A 25,705-nucleotide genomic window follows, 5' to 3' on the forward strand; every position below is an offset into this window, starting at 1 on the left:
CTAGAAGAACAGAAATGAAAAGATTGGAAGATTCAAAAATAAAGATACATTTTTGTTTTCTTCTTTAAAATTCATGAGAAAAACTTGGAAAGATGAGCATATTATTGGCTCAACATGGGCGGCCACATGATGAAAAATAAGGCGCGCTACTCCATCAGAAGACAATGGTTGCATAGGGGTCAGTAGTTTTGCTGAGAAAGTCTTAAGGATTGTAAGGACACACTGTGAAAGTGTATAATCCCAGCTACCATCTAAAGTAACTTGCTAAGGGAAGGCAGGAAGTGACAGTCTATTGGAGACTACAGCCTTTTGAAGGTATGGAAATGGAGTTTTATACATAATTTGATATTCTGAGGAAACTACCAAAATTGTAGGGATGCTGAGGGATGTCTTTCTGTATGCTTTGAGTATGTGTGGCTCCCATTGGATAATAAATAAAGCTGCATTTGGCCTATGGCAGGGCAGGATAAGGTTAGGCAGTACATTCAAACTGAAATAAGAGGCTTCAAAAGCACAAAAGGTGAGCTGGGGAGGGCAGGCCCGGGCTTTCACACCGATGACCTTGTCATGGAGTTGCCTGGTTATATGGTTCAATCTCCATTACTGGAGACAGGAAAAGTGTAAGAGCTAAGAGTGGCCTTGAGAGCCATAGTTTCTATTACCATATTGATGGTGGTAAAATTGTACCTCAGAGAAATGCAATTGCTACTATAATTGGGATTTGAACCACAGGATTCTGTTTCTTGTTTTGGGGAAAATTTTATGTTTGTCATTACCTGTATGGTCTCATTATTTTATTACTATGGTACTATTGTAACACAGGAAATACTGTCGATGCATGCAAATGCACACAATGAACATGGTCATCATTATCATCTCAATTGCCTTACTAAGCATTTGAACAACTTCTGTAGTCACTCCAGACAGAAGCTGTAGATCCTCTAGAAGACCAGGTTCTAGAAGTTCAAGCCTTTCAGATGGGCTTAATCATTATCCAGTTTCTGGCCTCAATTTCTTTTGGTGAAAAAACGACTATTGACCTTCCTCCATGGGTCTCAGGTGCACAGCATAGTTTCTTGTTTTGTTTTCACTTATTAATTTAGGATTTCTTTCTTTCTTTTTTTTTTTTTAACACTCTATTCACTCTATTGGATGTTTCATAGAAAGTTGGGGCTGCCACTCTTCTTTATAAGCAAGAGGCTGTGGTGATGTATTGTGTCCCCCAATATAGTGCCCCCTAATAAAATTTATCTGAGGATCAGAGGAAAAAGCTAGCCACTATATTAACATAGAAGTCAGGCAATGGTAGCACACACCTTTAATACTATCGTTCAGGAGGCAGGGATCTCTCTGGATCTCTGTGAGTTCAAGGCCACACTGGGAATAGAGCCAGGCGTGGTGGCACACATCTAAAATTCCAACACTAGTTAACCATGGAGGTCTGCAGGTCTGTATAGACAGACAGGAAATGACAGTGCTGGGCAGGAAGAGGAAGTGATGTAGCTGGACAGGAGAGCAAATGAGATAGCAGAACAGAAAGGAATATGGGCGTGGGTATACAGGAAGTAGATCTCTTTAGAGACTGAGATGTCAGTGAGGTGAGGTTAGCTTATGGCTCTTTCTATTTCTCTGATCTCTCAGGTTTTTGCCCCTATATCTGGCTCTGGGCTTTTATTTAACAAGACTTGTTAAGATTCATGTTACAGGAGGCCATGTGTGATAGCTCAGTCCTGGAATCTCCCTGTTCCCCTCTGTAGACCACCCTCATTGATATGTGCCATCAGTAGGGACCCTACAGCAGACCTGTGGTGAACAGTGCAATGATGCTCTTACCAGCAGTGGTATCTAGCTTCCAGGACTAGTTCAGCCAGTGGTAGCTCTTCTTGGGTCCCAGTGGTAGACCCTTCCTGAGGCTGCTTCAGCTGCCAGCCAGAGCCTCTGAGGAGAGGCAACTGTGCTGGAGTTTTCCATGTCCCGAACTCAGTCAAGCTCCCTCAGCAAAAGGCTACTCTCCATCATTCTTTCTAAAGGCACATCATGTCCTAGTGTCCTGGTTCTGACAGGATCTGGCAGTGTTTTTCAATATGTGGGCTTCAGATGCTTAACAAGTCAGGGATTATTGCAAGAACAAGTGAGTCATCATCTAGGCTGAATACACAACATTGACAGTTGTGTGACATCTACACTGTGCCAAGCCCTATGCATGCATTATCTCATTTTATCCTCCTAAAAGTGCCGTGAGGTTTGTTTGGTAATCACCACCATTCCACAGGTGGGCATGCTTAACCTCAGAGAGATTAAGCAAAATTGCTCAAGATCATGAAGCCAACAAGTAAATAGGTCTTCAAATCCAGGCTATTTAATCTCACTATATGCATGTATTTACATAATCACTATATGTATGTATTTACACACATGTGCACACACAATATACGTGTATATATGCACATTTTAATGATGTTTATATTTGTTTCCATTAGGAAATTACAGATTTTAAAGTTTCATATGATTTACGGTAGATTTTTGTTATTCTTCTATCCACTAATTTGGTACGTTGAACATGTGCCTCTACTACCATATGACTGGTATGTGACACAGTGGTTTTAAAAAAAAAATCCTTATGTGTGTGAGCACACAGGTGTGCACGGTCAGAGGACAGCCTTGGTTGTTGGTTGTTGCCTTTCACATTGTTTGTAACAATGTTCACCATTGTGTATGCAGGCTAGCAGCCTGCAGTCCCATCTCCCTCCTGTCTCCACCTCCCATCTCTTGGGCACAGCACTGGTATAGCAGATGTAGGCTTCAAGTGGGATCTGAACTTAGTCCTTCGTGTTCGCATAGTGTCTTAGTTACATTCCTGCCGCAATGACAAAATACTCTAATAAACCCAGGAATGGCCTATTTTGTCTACAATTTTAGGTTAGAGTCTGTCATTTCTCAGAAGTCACCAGGCAGGAACTTGAGGTAGCTGGTCATAGTGCATCTTCAGGCAACCAGAGAGTGATAAATATTTGCGCTCAATTCACTTTGTCCTTTTACTATAGGTCAGGATATGAGCCCAGGGAATTGTGCTACCCATGATGGGCAGGTCTTCCAGCTTCAATGAATCTACTCAAGGTAATGCTTCACAAGCATGCCCAGAAGCTAGCCTAGTCAAGTTAATCCCTCACGGGTGTATCCCAGAGGCTTGTCTCCTAGGTGTTAAGTTGACAATCTAACTATCACAGGTAACAAGTGATTTTTTAACCACTTGTATATTTAAACCAAATAGTTTTTAAGAACTCTCTCAAGAGCCAGCATTCGAGGTCATATCTCAGCGGTGGAATGCTTCCCGCGTATGCACAGGTCTGTGGGTTCAATCCCCAGCACCGCAATGAGTAAACTAAAGACTGTTCAAAACTTCAAAATACGTAGTTTGGGATGCTGTGAGCTATTGGAACACGCTGTTCCTGTCAATGCTTTAATAGGATTAGACCCTAACTGAGACTTTCGGTGACATCGAGGCTGCCAGTTCTCCCACGTTCAGAAAAGAAACAAAAAAAGGTAAAGTTCATTTCATTTATTTATTCATCCATTCATTACATTTGTATTGGCCCCTCCCTGGAACTGAGTTAGGAACTACAGGGATAGACCTAAAAAGGGTGTTTGTCAAGCGAGGCTTGGTGGCTTGTACCTGTAACCCCATCAATGGGGAAGCTTAAGTGGGAGGATTCCTGTAAGTCTGAGGCTAGCCTGTCCTTAAAGGAAGTTTGAGGGTAGCCTAGGCTACAGAGTAAGATTCTGCCTCAAGATAAAAGAAATGGAGTCCATCAGTTGCAAGAAAATGTGACTCCTGACCAGTTACTTTACCTGTGAAATTCTTTGTATTTGTAGTCCAGCTCACTCAAAATAAATTCATTTAGCAAATACACAGTAAATAACTATGTATAGCGTTTTACCCTAGGGAGCTGGCAGGCTCTACTTGGTCTGCTCCCCAAGTACCTTAGACACCACAGCTACTCCTAAGATCTTTAAATAGCCTTTCTCATACGTCTTTGCTTGGGCAAGAAGTGGAGACTGAAAGAAAATTTCTCTAAAAGCTCTTTAATTCTCTTGATGGTAAAGAAAAGGTAGGATTAATAGAATTTTGAGAAACACCCCTTTAAATTCTGAGGGAAGAGTCAGGAGAAAGAAGGAACAGGAAGAGTTCAGGAGCTTTTGTCTCCCTGGAAGTCAATCTCATGAGAGCCTCCCTGATCTCACCTCACCTCAGACAGAAAGATGGAGTTGGCCACTGCTCTGGGGTGGATGTCAGTTTCTCAGTGTTTGTCTTCCTTCTCCCAACACTATAGCAACCTGAAGCCCTATAGCAGGCCGGTACGTCTTGCCTGGCATTGTCCTGGATCCTCACTCTCAGGCCTCTGTCTGCCTTACCTTTCACTTAGCGATTACTCTACCCAATCCAACCGTCTTTGACTTATCCAACAAAGGATTGTCAATCATTGTTCCTGGACTTGGAGATAAATAATGAATGAGCAGAGACAGTAACTTAAACAACAAACTGAGGGAATCACCCCCGAGTTTTCGATACTAGCAGATATCAAAGGCAAGTGAGCTAGATTGTCCCCTCGCTACCACGGTAGGCTCCTCTTTCCAGTAACTATCTGTTCAGTTTCCAGGTCCTGCACTACACTGTCTGCTGTCCCACTGCAGTGAAAGGCACTTTCCCTTACAGATATTAATAAAGTCAATAAGACAGACTAAGCACCTAGGGCACCATAAAGTCAGAGATCAAAATAGGATGAGGTTTGTGAAGGTTCAGAGGGCGATAAACACACGTCTGAAGTCTAGTTAAAGAGAGGAGCCTGGAGCAGCAGCCTGTGTGTGAAGCCACAGCAGCAGTGATCTCCTGTTGAAAGGCTACTGAGGTCTCAGGCTGTGTGTCAAAATCCCTGCAATTTTGGCCAATCCGGAGGCAGGATCACAAAGCCTGCCTTATTTTCACTGGGTAACAGAAACAGCCTCACTCCCTCCAGAGGCTTCTCTCTCTCTTTAGACAGTTATGCTTATTTGGACGATTCGTTGGATTAGGAAGCCTAGGTCCATCCTCCAGGAGTTCCTGCACGGTGGTTCTAGTTCTGCGTTTTAGCCCAGGCAAGTTCAATTCATTTTCTGTAGGCTTTAATGCTGGGCCAGAGGTGAGAACCTCAGCCAGCTCTGAATTTGGGTGTGGAATTCCACACTGATTGACCAGTGGCCTCAGTGCCAGGAACCAAGGGGAAAGTGACTGAAAACTTCAATGAGATGTTAGGTCACAGTTGAAGGGTCAGGTTGAGTTCATGTAGCCAATTCAAAGAGAGCTGAGCAGAGATCATTGAGGAGGAGACAGGGAGAGGCATTTGGAGCAAATGGTGGAGCACCAATGACCTGAGTTTTGAGGAACGGGAGAAAAGGAGTACAGCAGGATTGACATGGTGAACACTCCAGTCTTCCCACCCAGCTGCAGCTCAGCCAGAGGTGCCAAAGGTCAGCCCTGGAGAGTAATGAGACTATCCAAGCATTACATGAGACTAGGTACGTGGGATGGTAGACAGACATGGAAGGTGTTCTGGAGTTGGACAGCCTGAGTCTGGAATCTTCTGTTTAATCTCTGCTACATGGAGAATAGGGGAATGGCTATTACATTATATGGTAGAAGGAACTACAAGACAACCTGGGATTCTTCTTGGGGGAGTGCAGCAATCTTAGCGACTACACAATACACAATTGCATTGTAGCTAAGGAGCCTCCCCTGGCAGGTGATATTCCAGCTACTACTGAAAGCTTGATTTTCTAATAGACTAACAAAAGTTGCAGGAAAGGCACATTAAGAAATATTTATAAGAACCCTGAATTCGTAGTATTTTTTTCCAGATTAAGAGGAGTACAGAATCCTTTGCTTCCTTTGTGTGGGGATAGCTATCCATCTCTCTGGTGCCAATCCCCACTCTGATATACTACTTGGAAACTGAGAAAAATGTGTGCTTTGGCAGCATGAAAACTTCACAAAACAAGCATTTTCTTCACCAAAGAAAAACTGTTTAAAGGAGATGACATGAAAATTGTTGGGCCTCAAAACATAGCCATAAATGGAGAAAGTTGGTGCACATATACATCAAAACATCCAAGAAAAGCAGAAGATACATCCTCACCAAGAATCACAAAGAGCGTTTATCAAGGTATACCATATACTGTCACCATGTAAAATGCCTCAATAATTAATTTTATTTATATATAATAATATAATATAATATAGTATATATTTATAATATACTCAGGTAACACAAAGTATGTCTTCTGACCACAATGGAATTAAATTAGAAATCAATGACAGAAAGATTTATGAAAAAATCTGTAGACTTCTGTCTGACATCAACACTTCTCAATAATCCATAGGTTGAAAAGCCAAAAGGGACATAAGAAAATATTTTTAACCAGTTGAAATGAAAACACAGCACATCAAAATTTGTAGGATGCCTTTAAAGCAATTCTTTAGGAGAGAAATTGATAGTACTAAGGTGTTTATGTTGGAAAAGATAAGATATTTTGAATCAATAGAAAGGGCTTGGAACTAAATGCTCTGGGTTTGCTGCTTTTTGAATGTAAAGCTAATACATGTGACCAGGGGGTGGAAAAAAAAAACTTTCTTACCTGCATAAGAAGAATGCTGGGCTCATTCTCCAAGCAGCACCTTTCTCTGGGCAAGGAAGCAAAGAGGTTTTATTATAGAATCTCATTCAGGCAGGAAAGACTTGTCAATGTATGCAGAGGTTGGCACATTCCTGAGCATCCATAGTTCAGGGTCATCCTCCATACATCATACATTTTAAAAAAATGGCAAATGGGCACACCCATGGGTGGAGGACTTGAAATGATAAGTCAGATTATACTAAGCTGTTTTTTATTCTGTGTCACTGAGGAGAGAGCTTGGAGTAGTGAGGAGCCACATGCTTTGGCTTTAAACTGGTTCATGGTGCTTTCTTCCAAAAGTCCTTCTCTGAAACAGACTAACTTTGAAGCTGGGTGGGGTGGTGCCTGCACTCCCAGCACTTGGGACACTGAGACAGGAAAATTACAAGTTAAGACTAGTCCAGACTATATAGTGAGACCTTGTTTCAAAGGAACCAAACCAAATCAAACCAAGCAACCAAAACCAGCCTTGAAATGAGAGCTATTGATAATGCCAGCAATGTTTTCCTTGTAAGTATAAACTCTTTCCTCTGGAAGTGCCTACCTAGAAGCTGATACATGTAAAATTGCCAAAACTTGTTTTTCTTGAATATGGAATTGATAGTATCTGTTACTGTTTTTAGTTAGCATATGTGCTGATTAGTTTTTAACTGTCAACTTGACAAACCTCGAGTCATTTGGGAAAAGGACATTAATTGAGGAATTCCCTAAATCAGGCTGACATGTGGGCATGTCTGTAGGGGATTGTCTCAATTGTTAATTGAGGGGGGAGGACCCGCTCTGGATGTGGGCAGCACCATCTCATTGGCTGGGCCCTGGACTGTAGAAGAGTGAAGAAAGCTAGCTGAGTAGGAGCAAGCTGGCAGCATGGATACGCTCCTCTCTGCCCTGGACTGTGGATGTGATATGACCAGCTGTTTCAAACTCCTGCCTCTGTGACTTTGCTACGACAATAGACCATTAACTGGAATTGTATGCAGAATAAGCCTTTCCTCCCTAAGTTGCTTTTGGTCAGGGCGTTTTATCACAACAGAAGTGAAACTAGACCAGCACAGTGGGCTTCGTTACAGCTTTTGTACACACACATATACTAGTGTACCTTAGCCATATTTACCTCCCCATTCTCTCCTGCCCATCCTCCCTCACTGGTCCCCTTCCGCCCCTAAAAGTCACATTCTGCTTTCATGGCATAAACATACACTTCCCTCCTCCTTCTCTTCTCTCTCCTCCCTGAATCTAGATTCCAACAGGAGAGAAAATATGTGATGTTCTGCCTGTCTGTCCCTTAGTACCTTCTCTTGTTCTCCCTCTCCTCCACTGAGAACTCTCCCTGACTCCTGGCTCTCTGTCTACTTTCTTGTAATTCATGTGTATATGTGAATAACACATGTTTCCACATATAAGAAAATATGCAATATTTATCTTTCTGAGTCTGGCTTCCTTCGCTGTATGTGTTGATGTCCACTTTCATCCATTTTTCTGAAAGAAACATAATTTTGTTCTTTTTTATGTAAGTTGAACAAAGGTCCAGCATATGTGTCTTACATTTCCTTTTTCCAGTCGCTGGCTGATGGGTATCTAAGCAAGTTCTACTTCTTAGCTCTTATGAACAGTGAAATAAATAAACATGGCTGTGCAAGTATCTCTGTGGTATGTTGATGTAGAGTCCTTTGGTTGTATACTCAGGTATATAATGATTGGGTCATGTGATGGTTTTAATACTTCATTTTATTTTGAGTGTGTGTGTGTGTGTGTGTGTGTGTGTGTGTGTGTGTGTGTGGTGTGTATGTGATGTGTGACTGGATGGGGTGATGTGTACCTGTAGTGGTAGCACTGGATGTGTCAGTCTAGCCAAATTGCCAAGCTCCAGGTTTATTGAGAGTCCCTGTTTCAAACAATAAGGTAAAGAATGATTGGAGAGGACATTGGATGTTGACCTCTGGCCTACACACTTTCATATTCATCTACAAGAACACATGAATGTGTGTACACACATACACAGTAATGTACACACATATATGAACATGTATACACACATAGACATATACACACTCATGTACACATTCACACAAACATGTACCTGAATATATGTACACAAACACACAATTATATGTACATACACATGAACATGTAAGCATAACATATACATACATGAGCTCATGTGCACACACACATGAACATGTACACACACATGTTCACACACATCTTATGTTCACATACACACAAACATGTGATCATACATACAACACTCATGTGTACCCACACATGAACATAGATGAACACATATACACATAATTACACATAACACAACAATTTATTCCTAAGTATCTTACAAAGTGTCATACATATGATTTTGGTGGCTTTTGAAGTTAACATAGTTCAAAAGATATACAGAATGAGCTTTTACTTAATTTTCTCTATTTTTTTTATTTTGCAAATGAGGGTGATTATATATGCTTACAAGTAAGAAGGAGTGCTGATCGGATACAAATGGGTTAATAACGATCAAAGGAGTTCTTGCTATATGTAGATCTCAGTCAGGTTAAGGGATGTGTTCTGACACTAAAAATGACTGTAAGCTTGCTTTTGGATTTTTTTTTTTCAGTAAAGCATATGTTTAAAGATGATAAAAGAGAGGTGTAACTGAACATAAGTGGTTTGGAAACAGAGAAGAGGAATTCTGGGCAGGGAGAGTTTCTGAAGAGATAGAGGCAGAGTGGTGGGGGAGGCCAGGGAGAATGGAATGCTAACCAAATGAAGGGTGTATTAAAAAGTCATACAGAAACTGATCACTTGGTAAGCCAACTAAAACACTTGAGAGCTAGAAGGATGATAGCCTGCATTAGGCTGAACCTAAATATCCATAGGTTAGTAAACAAAACTCCAGTGCCAGATGCAAAATATTTTCTCATTACTTGTTCATCAGTGAGGACCCATATACTCCCAAACAATACAGGCTCTTGGCATTCCTCTTGGTTGCCTACCAGAACTAGTTGATAAGAAGACCCTACTGCTGAAGAAACCACAAAGTGTGGGTGCAAAATATGGAGAAATCAAACTGTTACTGAGCTAGATACTTCCTCCCTGCTGGCCAGTTAATATAGTCCTGGAAGGTGCAATGCAGGCTGCCAGAGGAGATGAGAAATCAATTACCTTATCCAGCTGAGAATCCTATGTAATCCAATAACAGCCTACCAGGTAAGATGTGCCTCCTTTAGTGTCAACCAGTAGTGGCATGGTTGTTATGGAGGCAACCAAGCACTCTCTGATTGATTTAGAGGACCACTCCACCAGAGGGAATCCATTCCCAGTACTGTATTTTAGAACCCCATGGCTAAGGAGATTTTATACCTTAGGAGAGAACTTACTACTTGTGATTAGCTAAACTGACACTGTGCCAAACTACCTTCTAAATACTTGATGTTTATAATAACAGACAAATGGTCCTCTTAGCCTTCAACAGAGAGATTTCTCTCTGTAAGGAAGAAAGGCAGATGTAGAGATGCATGGCTGCTCAAGCTGAAGAGAATAAAGGATGGTTTAGTGTTCATCCCTAAATAGGCCAGTCATATATTGGTTTAAATATTAAGGCAACTCCATGTAGTTAAAAGGGAGGTTTATTTTGTGGGGTAACTTACAAGTGAAGGGATAGGTTACAGGGTCTGGGAAAGGTGTAGCACAGTCCAGCGGTGTTCTCTGGAGAACTCTGCTCTGTCTACCTCCAGCATCCAGGATCCAGGAACTAAGAGAGCTCTCCCATCTGGATCTCGGGTCTTCAGGGGTCCTCTCTCAGCTCTGCCTTGTAGGTGTGACAGTTACCGAAGCCTCAAAGGGGGTGGTACTTCCAGGTCAAAGCTGGAATGGCTTCCCACTACAGTCATACCACCCCCTCTAAGGCTCAGGGAACAATGAAGAGGAAGGACAGAAAGAATTCAAGAGCTGGAAGAAAGGGAGACAAGCTGAGCTGCTCTCTTCTGGGCATGGCACAGACAACACAGTCATGATTTCATAGCGGCAGTGGCTGCCTGCAATGGGCCTGCACAAGACTGGACTTGTCAAGAATCAATTGTAGACTGAGGGAGGGCTCACGTGGCCATACCCGTCCCTCTTGAACTGTGGGCTGTTTACAAATTTTAGGGTGTGGCAGACATTCAGTGTGTACCTACTGAAGAAACTACCATTCGATCGGTAGGTTTCAAGTCCGTGGTCACACAGGTGGCCCTGGTTAAACTCATGGAACCAAGCTAAAGAAGCATGAACGTGGGAAAGGGACATGCAGGGATAAGAGAGATGGGGGTGACAACAATCAGAAATGTACATATATAATTAATTATTACTATATATATTGGTCAAAGAATGAATTTAATAAAAATTTTCTTAATGGTCACCATACATCTTGGGCTCTTTAGTGGCTTAAACATCGTTTGAAATTCTCTCAGAAAAGGGGACTCAGTCCTTTGTAAATGATTCAGTCAACTGTGTCAAAATTCCTGATTCTAGGACAGCAAGAGACTTAAACCAGATCTGAGTTTAAGCCCCTTGCTCTGAGCAGTACATCCAGTACTCTTTTTGTGCTTTTTATTTTGAGACATAATTTCACTGGATTGCCCAGGCTGGCCTCTGCACGCCTTGAATTTAACAATCCTCCTGCCTCGGCCTCTTGAACAGCCCAGATTATGAGCCCATGCCACTCCCCTCTAAGTTCTTTCCAGTGCGGTGGGGGTGGTGCTTAGAAACCTAATCTCAGGTCCTCAGAACTATATTAAGCACTTCTCTGACTGAGCCCAGACTTGTTTTTTGGTGTGTGTGTGTGTGTGTGTGTGTGTGTGTGTGTGTGTGTGTGTATGTACCATGTACACCTGTGAATGAAGACCAGGGGAGGATGATGGGTGTCTTCCATAGTTGCTGTCTACCTTATTTTCTGGAACAGCATCTGTCACTGAGCCTGGAGCTTACTTTGTCTGCTAGCTGGCAGGCCAGTGAGCTACAGGGATTCTTATGTCCCTGCTTCTCATCCCTGATGGGCTGGGATTACAGCTGTGTACCACTGGGATCACAGCTGTGTACCACTGGGATCACAGCTGTGTACCACTGGGATTACAGTTGTGTCTGTGTGCTGCTGGGATCACAGCTGTCTACCACTGGGTTCACAGCTGTGTACCACTGGGATTACAGTTGTGTCTGTATGTTGCTGGGATTACAGCTGTGTATCACTGGGACCACAGCTGTGTACCACTGGGATTACAGTTGTGCCTGTGTGTTGCTGGGATTACAGCTGTGTACCACTGGGATTACAGTTGTGTCTCTGTGTTGCTGGGATCACAGCTGTGTACCACTGGGATTACAGTTGTGTCTCTGTGTTGCTGGGATTACAGCTGTGTACCATGGGGATCACAGCTGTGTACCACCTGGGCATCTTCTATGTGGATACCAAGGATCTGGTCTCAGGTGCTCATGCTCGTGTGACAGACAGGCACTTTACTGACTGAGTCATCTCTCCAGCCTACAGTTCTAAATTCTTAAGTAAATCCTATGAATTCAAAGCAGGGTGGCCCATAACTTTACAAAGAACCTTTGGAATCAGGTGCTCTCACTCATAGCCGGTAAATTATCTACTTCAATTCCTAACAGTTTGTATGGCTCTAACAAGTGATGCTGGTGTGGTGCAGCAGTGGAGAGGGTCTGTGCAGAAACGGAGTCTCACGCCATCAGCTCACCCTTCCACACTGCATGCTGACTCTCTAGCATAGGAGCCTGTACTCAGGATGGCTGTCTGGGTCCTCTTGTCTTTGGTGCTCAGTACATGCTCAACAGAAAGGCAGCTGGCTCCTCCTCCTCGCCATCATCATCATCTTCCTTCTCCTCTTCTCAGAAAGTCTCCTTGACAACTCTCTCCTAAATAAAAGGGAAGTAATGTCAACAGACAAAAATTTTCGTTTTGCTGATCTTCAGCCCCGGCTGTGTATTAGTATTACCTGAAGAGAGATTCAAGACACATTGGCCCCACCCCGAGCAATTAAATCAGAATCCCCAGACAAGCTCCCTGGGGCATCAGGTTGTTCCTGTTTGTTTGGTCTTTGTTTTACCCTTAGGAATAGTCTACTGGGAAGCCCCTTGAGACCAATGCTGAGTGCAGATCCCTGGGGTCTTTGGATGGGAAGCCAGCACTTGGTATGACTGGAAAAACCTAGATGAGGGCCTTTGTTTAATCTCCTGCTATTGCATTTCCCTGAAAGACCAGATTCTCATTGGTTCTGCACAGGTCATGGCAGTTATGGGAAGATTTGTCCTATAATTAAGAATAAAATGAGACTTAATTTCTGTAGGAAATTATATTGTACTGTATGGCAAATTACACTTTTCACTGGGAAATTATGAAATAAGAATATGGCATTGGCTAGAATCATGTGATGTTTAATTCTTTAAATTATATAATTAAAAGATAATTAGCCAAATAGGTAATAATTTGGCTAATTGTATGATCAAATGATTGCTTCCATAATGAAAATTACTTTTCACCATAGTCAATGACATAAAATATTTTCTAAACACCTAGGGGTATTTTGAACATTACATCATTTTGTGAGTGAGTGGCCTATACTTAATTGATGGACTCCTTGTGACCAATTTATTATTGTAACCATCAGTAAAGGTTGCTGGGTCAGCTAGGCAGGCAGGTGTTTCTAGGTGTTCATAGGTGTTCCTGAGCTCCAGTAGGGCCAGGGAGGAAGAATGCATGCCTTTGGGTCCAGAGTTGGTAGGCTAGGAAATGGCGTAGGTGGGGGAGAGGAAGAGGGAGGGGGAAATATTAATGGATTTCTTAATTCCAGTTCCTTCATCTGTGAGCTACCAAACTATTTTAGAGACTGCTGCTACAGCATGGCATATAATTGTTCTCGAGGAAATGATAGTAATTATTTTTTAAAGTTTTGGTTTTTTTTTTTTTTTGAACACAAGGTCTCACTTTGTAAACCTTGCTGGCCTGGAACCCCCTGTGAAAATTCTCCTGCCTCAACCTCCCACATGCTAGGATTTCAGGTGTGTGCTGTCATACCTGGATAAAGCCATTTTTGCAAATTCCTTATACTATTTGTTGCCCTTTGACTAACCAGAGGGGAGACCTATGGTGAGCAGTGGACTGCACAGCATTGTCTAGGTTTCTGAATTTTGAAAGGCTGCTCTGATTTTGAGATAAGAATGGTTGTTATCATTCCTGGAAGACACCAGGCACCTCAGAGCCATTCAAAGGTGTGGAGATCAGCAGCAGATCAGTTCCGTGGCAGATCCTCATGAATATATCTTAAACAGGTATATTTCTCATGACGGAAGCATGGGAACTCCTATTTACTTGTTACATATAAATTAAGAATTATGATAACACCTTATCTAGTACTTAAATCATGGCACTAGTATACAAGTATCTGCTCAAAGGATGCCCCTTACTCAGAGGCATTTAATGGATCCTATGGCTCCAGTCACCCACACTTTGTGCCCTCAGTCCTTCCTTACCTGTATATGAACTCAGTTATCATCTACCCTGGCAATCTCTTTGCACTGTTACCAGGGGTGGAGTTCCAGGCCCTTCCACTCTCTCTAGGTTCTTGGCTTCTTATTCAAAGAAGTATAATAAATGTGCACACAGACTACAAAGCAGCAAGGAAACTTTGCCCCAAGTGGTTAGTAGAGATCAGAATGCACTGTCCAGAATGACAACAAGCCACATGAATAGGAGAGGAGAACTCAAAGGCTCTGGCACTGTTCTAGTACCCTGGGACCAAGGCAGCTCTGATGAAATAAAGCATTTCACTGGGGGCTGGCTTGCAGGTTCAGAGGCTTAGTCCATCGTCATCATGACGGGGACATATATGGCACTGGAGCAGTAGCTGAGAGCTATATTCTGATCCACAGGCAGAGAGAGAGACAGAGAGAGAGAGATAAAGAGAAAGACAGAGAGAGAAGGAGAGAGAGATGGGGGGAGAGACAGACAGGGAGAGAGAAAGAGAGAGAGATGGAGAGAGAGAGGGAGAGAGAGACAGAGAGGGGGAGAGACAGTCAGAGGGAGAGAGAGACAGAGAAAGAGAGAGACAAAGAGAAAGACAGAGAGAGAAGGAGAGAGAGACGGGGGAGAGACAGACAGAGGGAGAGAGAGACAGAGAGAAAGAGAGAGAGATGGAGAGAGACAGAGAGGGGGGAGAGACAGACAGAGGGAGAGAGAGACAGAGAAAGAGAGAGAGTCAGAAAGACAGAGACAGAGACAGAGAGAGAGGGAGAGAGAGAGAGAGAGACAGAGACAGAGACAGAAACAGAGACAGAGAGACAGACAGACAGAGACTGAGACAGAGAGAGCGAGCGTCGCTGGATCCTGGCATGGGCTTTTGAGATGTTCAGTGACACACTTCCTCCAGCGTGGCCACACCTACTCCAACAAGGCCATGTCTTCTAATTCTTGTAATCTTTTTAAACTTCAAACAGTTCCACTCCCTGGTGACCAAACATTCAAATATATAAGCCTCCGGGGTCCATTCCCATTCAATCCACAGGCCCCAATTATTTTTGGAGGAGTTTGTTTGTTAAGGGACTTAGTGAAGGTGATTCTCTAATTTGATTGACAGGCTTGGATTATATAAGCCTTTGCTCACTGCACATGTCCTTTCCCATAATGCATTTGATTATAACCTTATGCATAGGCATCAGATGATAAATAGGGGCTTTTCTCTAAATGTTCACTCAGAGGACACAGTTTGTCTTACTGCACATGTACCAGGAATTAGTTCAGGCCAGACGGGTCCCCCTACCCGTTCATGGATAAAACTGAGTATGTTTGCATGGAAACTGTCTATGCTTGATGGTTGTTAAGGGAAGGAGAAATATATTTCATTGTTTAAAGTAGTGGTATGTTCAGTCTGATGCATGTAGGATCCCAGGTTGCCAACATGTTTCTAGAGATAGAAGGTGGGTGAATGCACAGCCCAAATTCAGTGGAATCGGAAGGTTTAGAGCCATCTTGCTGGCCTCCAGTTGTTTGTGTTTAAATGAATAAGACATACATAAAAGACAACCATGCTTGCAACAATGATTCAATGATGTATACTTTTAGTTTTGTTTTGTTTTTTAACATTACCACCTAACCACGTGACCTGGGTTATTAGGGCAGTTCAATAGAGATGTATCCCCTCTGAGTTAACAAAGAGAGGAAAAACATCATGGAAACATAAAATGTGTGTACCTACCTTCCAGCAGCCTCTTGTGGTCAACTGTAATTGCAGTTTTCCACCTAAGGAGTCCTGGGAAATTAAGATGAAAAGAAAAGCTTGGGGAAAATCCCACAAAATAGATGGAAAATATGTCATTAATTATCTGACGGTCCAACAAATATGTTTCTTATGAAGCATTTGAGATCTGTTGTATGTCAGAATCATTTACATTTCTTTGGGAATGTTCTGGCTGTCAGTGGAACAGCACGTGACAAGGTATCTCTTGGCAGTAGGAGGCTGGGAAAAAGACCCAAAGTGCTCAGTGTGAACCAGATGTCTGCCTCAACTGCTTGACATGGTATTTCCATGGCCTTAGAGCATCCTCTTTCATACTCCGCCCTTTCCTTCCCTCCTAAAGACAGGTACAAAGAAACAAAAGTGTGTGAAGACCTACTACAGTTTTTGTCTGTCTTATACTGTCTCACATGTCAATACCAAGAAGAGGCCACCAGCAATTTACTAAATATTTCCATATTTAAATATGTATATATTTAGTATATATATATATATATATGTGTGTGTATATGTATGAATATATGTATGTATGCATGTATATAAAAGAACTGGCTAATTTTTAGCAAGATTCGAAAGTCTTGAAAAGAAATTATAGGTAGGCAAGATGGTTCCATTGGTAAAAGAACTTGTCAGGCCAACCTGAGAACCTGACCTGAGTTGGATACTGGAACCTACACAAAGCGCTTAGATGTGGTGACTTGAGTCTGTAGTCTCAGGATTCCAGTCATGAGATGGGAGGTATAGACAGAATGGGCAGGAAGCTCCAGTATGCTGTACAGGAGCAGAAATAATGAGAGACTGCTTGAAAGATAAGTAGAAAGAGAAAACCAGCTTCCCCACACTGTCCTCTGATCTACAAACGTGTGCCAAATGTGTTTGGCTAGGGTGGATGAGTTCTGAGTATTGGTGGTAGATCCTAGACATGGCAGGTCTAGCAATCACTAACATCAGACACTTAGAACTCAGTTCCCCAGAGATGGGGATTCTCACTCTGTCTGAGAAGGCAAGTGTTCAGGTTCATCTCTGATGTGTTCTGCATCTGCAAGAGACTTAGAGAGGAGGAGATGTTTTAGTATTTAAGATTTAATATTGCTGTATTTTTGAAAATATTCACTTAAGCTTTAGCATTTATTATGTCTTCCTTTAAATTTCTCTTACTATGAAGAATGGAGGAGTGTGCGTGCGTGCGTGCGTGCGTGTGTGTGTGTGTGTGTGTGTGTGTGTGTGTTTTGGAGGCTACTTGGCATTATTAAGATACATTAACCAAAGTATGAACAGACCTGATTCAGCCCCCTTTCCAGACAGTGTTGATCTGCCTTTCTTTTTACCACCCTTCTGTCAAGATGTACACTTTGTTTTTGGACAAATGATCACACTTTGATGGTATTTTGTTGTTTTCCTTATTTGTGTTTATATTTATCCTTCCAGACATAAATGTGTCCTGGGGATATTGGTGGTATGTTAAGAGGAAAGCAAGAGACTTGTGTAGGGAGAGACCACTTAATTAAATGAGAAACTTTACAGCACATGCCTATGCAAAAGGAAACCTCTAGGTTTGGGTGCTTCCTGAACAAATTGGGGCAAACCTAAATGTATTTCTCAGAGCCAAGATATCATGGTTATTTTCTCCCTCCCTCCTTTCCTTTCTTTTTTTTTAAAAACACAGAATGCATGTTACACACATATATCTGCAGTGCATAATGCTACAGATGCATAGGAAACAGCTGATAGATTGACAAATTTAACACATGCCTATTTTAGCATCCAGTAGAAATAACAAGTTTTGTATGTGGAGCTAAGAATTAAACCCAGAGTTTTATACATGCTAGGCAAGCACTCTACCACTGAGTTATTTCCTCAGCCCTAATTATAAAGTCTTAATATATTTTTTCAAGTTTGTTGATGCATAGAATTATAATGATAGACGTCCTCTGATAGCAAAGCACACTTGCAATCAAGAATAAATTCTCATTCATACTTTATCCCTCAGAAACGCTAGTCACTGGAGCATGATGGATGCTGTGGTACCCTTCTAAGATTTCTCCATCAGTAGGAGACTTATTTCCCCAGCTGCCCAAGAATTGGAGGCTGCTATGGTTCATAGCCAAGCTCCTGGGGAGGACTCAAAGTCTATGCGTAGTTCCAAGCTTTGATGCGACAGGATGCTTCCAAGCTACTGTTGTGAGTTTATTGCTCACAATCAGCTTCTCTCCCTCCATCAAGCCTTGGCCTCTTATATGATACAAATACCAGGTATTTCTAAATGCAATCCTCAGTAATCCTAGGTCATGAGCCTGACATGAGACAAAGATAGTTAACACTTTATTTTTAACATATTAGTTAAAAAATTTATATCTGCATTCTTAAGTGGGAATGATCTTGCATATTCTTTTAAGTCCACATCACACCCTGGGTCCAAAATTAATCTGTCTTCCTACAATGAGTTGAGGCGATACTTTCCCTGTGGCCTGGTAATATTTAAATCACACTGGAATCCTCTGTTCTTTAAAGATTAATCCCATCTGGTCTTCGTTCCTTTTTCCACGAATCATTCTTAATCATCACGCAGATGTCTTTGGTGATTGGTAATGTAAGTAATTTAGATTTTGGTAGGAAGTTGTTCACTTCCTCTGAGTTTTCAAGTTTGCAGCCGTTGAACCGGAAGCCTCAATACCTGCTAGGTTTGGGGAACTCGTTGGGATCTGTGGGCTTCTTTCTTCATTTTGAATCCTGCACATTTTTTAAAAGTTGCCTCTCTTGTGTGCATTCTCTCTTTAATTAGGTTCATAGGGAGTTTATCGGCTTTATTGGTCTGGAAAAAAAAAAGAAAGAAAAAAGAAAAAGAAAAATGGCCTTTGGATTTATTTGTTCTTTCTGCTTTGTTTTGGTTTTTCATTTTTAATGCACTAATTTCCATCTTTTACTGCAATTAATTCCATCTAGTTTATTTTAAGAGGTGAGTTCACTTTGAGTGTAGCTCATGTTGCTATAGTCTATGTTCTCCAGGATGTAATGTTACCTTTTATACCTTTTGATTTATATAATAAATTTCCAAATGTTAAAACTTATAAGTTATACTTTCCCCCCCCCAAAGTATGGTTAAAGTAGACAACCTGAAAAAAACAACAACTATGTTTTCGGCAGAGCCAGGTGGGTCTCTGTGAGTTCAAGGCCAGCTTGGTCTAAGAGCGAGTTCCAGGATAGGCGCCAAAGATACACAGAGAAACCTGTCTCAAAACCAAAACCAAAACCAAACCAAAACAAAAAACAAAAAACTCTATGTTTTCTTCCTTCCAGCTTATAGTGCATTGAACTTTGCTTTTTGGCCAAATGCATGATTGATTTTGTATATGTGTCAGGAATTCACATATTATTTACTAGAAGGGACGTAAGGGTCAGAATATATCTAATGAAAGAACTTAGTACTGATTTGTCTGCTGGATGTAGTCAACACTAGAAGAATTCTACTTAAGTCTCTTTCTGATCATATCTATTTTAATTCAAGTTCCCTATCCCATGTAAGTGTGTGTGTATTCGAGCACACACCTGTGTATCTCTGTCTCTGAATAGGGTCTTGTATACAACCCAGGCTGGCCTCGAACTTGAGATCTTCCTCCCTTCACATCTCAAACATTGGGGTTATAGGTGCCTATCACCAGGCCTGGACGCTCTCCTTTTATTTCTGATCATTTTTACTTTATAGTTTTTACTGTCATGCTGGGCTGACTGTCCCCAATGTTTTGGGACTTGTGCCACCAAGGTTCACATCACTTACTCTTAGCATTTTTGTTCTTAGAAACTACTTGTCACCTACCTTTGGAAATTCTTCATTCTCTGTACTCTGAAGGAGAAAGCTTCTCTTAGGCTATTGCCTATTTTTGCTACACAGCGGTTGGAAAGAAATCATTGACAGCAGCCAGACCAGCAAGTAAAAACATACCTCAGCCTACCTAGGTAAATTCCAGAAACCCTGGAATAAAAAAAAATAAATCTGGAGATTTGTTAATCTCCAGGAAGAAAAAAAGCAATTAATATGCGTATAAGATTGATAGTACATGATAAAAAGAAGAACCAATGGAGTTAGTTGATGTGTGGATAGAATGGAAAAATAGAGTAGACTACCTCTGTTAACAAATCACATGGATAGTAAGTTCATTAAACTGGAAAAATAAAACAGAAACAAGAAAGGATAGACAGGCAATAAGGGAGGGTAAAACGAAGTGTATCAGTTGGCTTCCAAAATGACAAATAAAAGGAGAAAAAGGAGGAGGAGAAAGAGGGGATGGAAATATTAAGCCAAGTGTGGCAGAACACACCTACACTCTTAGAACTTGGAAGATCAGAAGTTCAAGGTCATTCTCATGACATATGGAGTTCAAGGCATCCTGCCAAAAGCCACAATAGAACAAAACAAAACAAAAATGGACTAATTTCTTCCGTTAATAGTCACAGACTGCAAAACTAATTAAAAGATGAAGCCAAATTGTGGTGATAATGTGTTCCCCAATATATCATGCACCCTAATAAACTTGTCTAGGGTCAGAGAACAGAATAGTCACTAGACAGACATAGAGGTCAGAAAATGGTGGCACACATGCCTTTAATCCTAGCATTCCAGAGGCAGAGAGCTGTCTGGATCTCTGTGAGTTCAAAGCCATACTGGAAACAGCCAGGTGTGGTAACAAGAGCCTTTAATCCCAGGAAGTGAGGGCAGGAAGGTATTTAAGGCGTGAGGACCAGGAACCAGAGCCTGGTTAAACTTTTAGGCTTTTGAGCAGCAGTTCAGCTGAGACCCATTTGGGTGAGGACACAGAGGCTTCCAGTTTGAGGAAACAGGATCAGCTGAGGAACTGGCAAGGTGAGGTAGCTGTGGCCTGTTCTGCTTCTCTGATCTTTCATTGTTCACCCAATACCTGGCTCTGAGTTTGTTTTTATTAATAAGACCTTTTAAGATTTGTGCTACACCAAATCACAAAAACTTCAAACAAACTGGTGAAAACAGATTTAAAAACAAAAGGATAAACCAGGCATGGAGGTGTGCCTCTATAATCCTAGTACTGAGGATACTAACAAGGTAGCCTGGGCTACATAGCAAGACCCTATCTCCAACTAATAAAATCCAACTGACATTGATAGTATTAAAGGACAGCCAAAATATCAAACAAATGTACATGAAAAAGCAAGAGTGACATTAATGTCGGAGACTGGTTTCAAGATAAAAGCATTGAAGAATAAATAAGGACCGTATATAACGATGAAAGACTCAATGTGATTGTGGTTGTTGCGTTTTGGAATGCTGAAAATCACTTAGACCAAAGATAAACACGAGAAAAGTGAAAGTATCCTAACCACAGATGGGAACGAAGGAAGAAAACGTGGTTGGCCATCCTAATAAAATCCGATTTTGAGCCTGTGGGCCAGCACTTGGCCGCTCAGTCTCTAGCCTGTAGAGCTTTCCTCCCTTCTGTTCTCAGTTTAATAATTCATTTCTCTCTCAGGGATTCCTACTGCGTGTTAGGTTTGCTGAGTTAATGCCCACACCCTCTTCCTATTCTCTCACGATTTCACACGCCTGGACTTGGAGCTGGCTTTTTCTTCTTTTTGATAATGCAGAGATCAAACCCAGCACAGGATAAGCAAGTGCTCTTCAATGGCCTTGTCTCCAGCTATTAATCTTCTACAGCCTTTTAACACATTCTACGGCCTTTATAATGGCCATCCTTTTAAATTCATAGCCTAAGTTGTTTCTTTCTGTCTAACCCTAACAGACATGGAAGTTGTGATGCTCCTGCCTCAACCTCCCAAGTGCTGGGATTTCGTGTCTGGCTTCTCACCTTTCTCTTGGAGCAGCTTATGATAGTGTGACAAATTTCAGATGCTGACAGTCAACCACCTGGATTGGCAAAGCAGTAGCCAGAAGGTGGGCACATGAAGTACCAAAAGAAGCCTCCAGGCTTTCAAATTTTTCCTATTTCCAACTTCAGGAAGAGGCGGCTTGTTGGGTATGGCAGTAAATACTGGCAAGCTCAGAACTTGAGAGACAGATGCAAAGACAAGAGGTCAAAAGCTTGTGACCAGGAAAGGAACCATCTCAAAACACCAAAATAAGCAAATAAGTAAACAAATAAAATTCAAGTAAATAAAAACGAGTAAGACAAAATAATTCTAAAATATATATTATATGTATGTATGAAGTATCATAATGAAATCTAGTATTTTGTACAATTAATGCTAATAAAATAGGGAAGTAATTTTAAAATATAATTTAAAAATCTATGTAATAAGAACAGTGTTAATGATATAATTGCCAATAAAAAAGGAAGCACCAGGACTTGGTAAATTCATCCTGTGAGTTCTTATATTGGAGAGAGAAAATGCCTTGAGATGGAAATACTCACCTTTCCCCTGTGTGTGCTGGTCCCTGGGCCAAGCTCTTTCCAGTCTTCAGAGTTCTGACCTTTGTCCTTGAAGAGTCAACCAAATCTTGGGCTCTTGACCAGACCCAGGAAAGACTTCACATCATTCTGCATGGTGTGCTTCCAGAACCAAGGTCATGCTGACAGCCAAGCCCCGCACTGAGTTAAATTGCATAAAAGGCATTAATTTTATTAGAGTGAAAGAAAGAATATAAGCCATGTATAGTGGCACATGTTTAGTCCCAGCATTTGGGAGGCAGAGGCAGAGGCAGAGGCAGAGGCAGGAGGATCTATGTGAGTTTGAAGCCAGCCTGGTCTACTGGGTGAGCTCCAGGCAAGGTAGGATTTTATAGTGAGACCATGTTTCAAAACAAAACAAAAAACAGGAATATTTTTGTTTGATTTCCTACCTTCTTCTTCTGTTTTAATCCTATGTTGTTTTATTTTTTTTTAATTTTTTTTTTAGGGGGGCATCTCACTCCCGTACGATCTCCTCTGAAGTGATTCGTGATTACCTGTTTATTCTTTTGAACTGTCAGTGGTCTCAGAGTAAACTGGTCAGGAAGCCCACTGTTCTTGCTCATGATGGTTTATAGATTCAGCTACTTTAACTGGACGTCCTCATTTTGAGTAGTTGCCTTAGCACTTAATTGGCTTATATTAAATAACTTTAAATCACTGATCATTATGTTTAATCACTGAAAATAATAGTTTATACACAGATCATAATACGAGTTTCTTTAAGAAATTAAATTACTTAAGACATGACTTAGATATATACATACATATAAATATTTATGAATATATATACACCACACATAGATATTGAAGTTGACAGATTTAACCCCAAACAACAGCACCCATGATGTGCATTTAAATTTCAATTGTAGATAAACATAATTTTTAGTATGAAAATGACTTATGCTATAATAACAATAATTGTTTGCATAAACTTTAAAATAGACAACCTTTATTTTACTTATCAACGTGGAAGTTTTTAAATAAAGGCATGCAAATGAACATACTGATATCGTATAGGTTTGTTGGAAGAGAGGGAAAAGAGAAGATTGGCAACCAGTCCAACTTGTTTTGAGACGTTTTAAGGTAAGATCATGGATGCCATGCTTTATGATGAAGACAAAATTCTGCTAGCAATAAACTGCATGAAGTTATGGAATGCTCTCTCTGCTCCCTGATATATCTCTACCATTTATTACAGTGTTTGGCACAAGCTGTTTGCAGTGATAGTTTCTAAATTGAATGAACCATTTATTTTTCTGAATCCTAGACACTGGGTGACACCTCAAATGCAAGCAATAATGTATTTGCGACTAAAATGTGAAGATTTAAATTTAACGGAAACACCTATCCATCACTTTTATCTGTTGCTGTTTTTACTGGCATTTCATCATAAGGAGAATTTGCCTGTGAAGAGTTTCAAAGCTCCAGCCTGTGAGGCAGAGCTTACTCATGTATTTGTTTTTGGATGTGTACTGTTACTTTCCAAGGAAATTTTGTTTGAGATAGGTCATGTTCTGGTGATGTTCCTTATCGCGTACACGGTCATATGTAACATCCGAATCACAGGTTCTTATAATTAACGCTCAGCTATTTACTACTTAGATGCAGTGATTTGTGGAGTGATTGCTTATGGGAACTCTTCTACATACCTGAAGTTTTATCTTTGGGACAAGTAAAAGAACCAATGACCTTAGCTCTCCTATTGCTTAGACGAGCCGCTCTCAAGCTGTGGTTGCAACCCCTTTGACAAGTCTCCAGTTCCAAAAATATTTACATTCCGATTAATGACAGTGGCGAAGTTACAGGTACGAAGTAGCAACAAAAGTAACTTTATAATTGGAGTCACCACAACATGAGGAACTGTATTAAAAGGTCATGGCACCAAGAAGATTGAGAAGCCATGGTTTAGTCTCTTGAATCCTGCCTTCCCTAAGTTATGCTTCAGTATTATGTCTGCCACGATGGACTAACAATGTGGTCAGTTCTGGATACTTGATACCCGATGACAATTTGCCCTCCAGGTTATAACTTCAAGCAGAGCAGGGTATTTTTTCTCTAATAAAATAACAAATGCAACCAAGATAGTTCCAAAATTAGTCAGTCTACTACAGTAAACACAAAAGCAAGATATGCAAAAATAAACAAAATAAAAATATGAAACTCTAGGCCATGATAAATAGGAGAAAATCACCAGGGCCCAGGGTACAAGTCATGAGTCTCATACTGTGTGTCCACAGAAGAAGTCATCCGTATGGTTTGGGAGTCTAGTTTCTTTGGCGTGAACTGGAGTAAGTCTGGAATGGAGTCAGGTTCTCAACATTGAAGGTTCTGGTCCCCCAGCCGCACCGGTGGCAGCTGAGGCTGTTTAGAGTGAATACTCACAGGAGTCCATATACATCTTAAGACTGGCAGTTCGAGTTCTAGAAGGTGTGGTGCCTCAGCTTACAGATATCGACCTGCTCAAATATGAGTTTGCCCCCATCCCTGATTCATACCAGTGTCTTTCCAGTCTGTGTTGGCTGTTCTGGTTCCTTTACAAGGCCATATCAGTTTCAGAACTAGCCCGTTGATTTAACAAAGAGCTGAAGATTTTGTCAAGGATGACATTAACTCTATAGACGTTTGCAAAAGGATCGTCAGTGCCTGAGGAAGACTGTGACAATTGTGTCTATCTAGGGGATGCCCAGTTGTTCTATTAAAACCAAGACTCACGGGAGAACAATATAGAATATATACAGAATTGGGAGAGAAAATATAAGTTCACTCCTTTAAGAATTGTGAGATCCCTCCCCAAAAAATTCTTGAACTGCAATAAACTACACAATTTATGGCTCTCTGAGTGATGGCTATGTGTGGGAAGATACTGCCCTGGGTGGCTCTCTGTGAGTAGAGACCCTTTGGATACTCTCTCTTTTTTTTTTTTTTTTTTGTTTTTCGAGACAGGGTTTCTCTGTGTAGCTTTGCGCCTTTCCTGGAACTCGCTTTGTAGACCAGGCTGGCCTCGAACTCACAGAGATCCGCCTGCCTCTGCCTCCCAAGTGCTGGGATTAAAGGCGTGCACCACCACCGCCCGGCCCAGATACTCTCTTTTTAAGGCAAATCTTTTGAGTTTTCAGTTTTATATCTTGGCTGTTTCTATAGTCCTCATAATATCCGGAAGACACCTTTCCTATAGTTTCAGTTGAAATTACAGAATGGCAGCATGATTCTCCCAGGGAAATCACTGACCTGTCACAAGCGTCACTCTGCCTCGAGAGTCATTAAAATGCAAATTTCTAATGCACCTTCCTG

General features: G+C 41.3%; 1 long non-coding RNA gene across 2 annotated transcripts in view; it reads left to right on the top strand.

Moving 5' to 3' along the window:
- Positions 1 to 25,705, top strand: part of LOC131914418 (uncharacterized) — an 87,422-nt gene that overhangs the window by 22,870 nt on the left and 38,847 nt on the right. Inside the window, exon 2 of one of the 2 annotated variants that reach the window (XR_009380129.1) lies at positions 18,489 to 18,567. The exons of the other annotated variant lie outside the window; for it this stretch is intronic. This is a non-coding gene — a long non-coding RNA (uncharacterized LOC131914418). The remainder of the gene's footprint in view (positions 1 to 18,488; positions 18,568 to 25,705) is intronic. 2 annotated transcript variants of the gene reach the window in all.

The sequence above is a fragment of the Peromyscus eremicus genome, chromosome 7 (genome assembly GCF_949786415.1).
Source record: "Peromyscus eremicus chromosome 7, PerEre_H2_v1, whole genome shotgun sequence".
NCBI classification, from domain to species: Eukaryota; Metazoa; Chordata; class Mammalia; order Rodentia; family Cricetidae; genus Peromyscus; species Peromyscus eremicus.